The sequence below is a fragment of the Cyprinodon variegatus genome, unplaced genomic scaffold (genome assembly GCF_000732505.1).
Source record: "Cyprinodon variegatus isolate N-32 unplaced genomic scaffold, C_variegatus-1.0 Scaffold2058, whole genome shotgun sequence".
NCBI lineage: Eukaryota > Metazoa > Chordata > Actinopteri > Cyprinodontiformes > Cyprinodontidae > Cyprinodon > Cyprinodon variegatus.
This window is the reverse complement of record NW_015152511.1, coordinates 1-947: the sequence shown is the minus strand read 5'-3', so window position 1 is coordinate 947 and position 947 is coordinate 1.

Below are 947 nucleotides of genomic sequence, written 5' to 3'. Positions count from 1 at the left end.
ATATCCTCCACCTCCCTGAATCTCATATCTCTGAGTTACTGTCTCTTCTCTGAATATTTGGACCTGTTGGATTGCAGAGTCATGGAAACTTTGTAGGAAATTAAGAAAGAGAGACAAAACATAAAGATAAAAACTACATACAAAATTAATAAAAAAAAACAGTTGGAAAAAGTTCACAAATCTTGTTTATCTTTAATGGACTATCAACTATGTTGATCATGCAAAATGTTTGCTTTAAATCTCTGAGATAATGTTGTAGTTTTTCTGAATATTTTAGTAAAACAAAGTTATTTTTCCATTCCTTCACTCTGTCTGTCATGATCTTAGTGCTGATGACTGGCTTGATTGATTGACAGAATAATCTGGCCATTGGAAGAGAGTAGCGTAGGGTCTCTCAGACTCTACATAGATTTTTGAGGTTTTTATTAAATTAAGGTTAAGAACTACTGCCCTATTCCTCTAATCAACTGTCTTGTTAACCAGATTCAGGTAGGCAAGATCTTTACAAAACTGGATCTCCGCAATGCGTACCATTTGGTACGTATTCGCGAGGGCGATGAGTGGAAGACAGCATTCAACACTCCAACAGGTCATTACCAATATTTGGTCATGCCTTTCAGCATCAGTAATGCTGCAGCTGTTTCTGACATTTAGTCAATGAGGTACTCAAGGACATTGTGGTACATTGTGTTTTTGCATAACTGGATTACATTCTTATGTACTCTCAGGATTTAGATTCCCATTAGAAGCATGTCAGAGCTTTTCTATTACACCTCTAGCAGAATCAGCTCTTTGTTAAAGCTGAGATATATCAATTTCTGTAACGCGAACTGAAGATTGGACCCAATATTCAGCAGACAAACAGAAAGTTTCAAAACAGGTTTATTTCAAAAAATAACTGAAAGAGGACTATGGAAACTCCTCAGAGCGGATTCTCTGATTCTCTG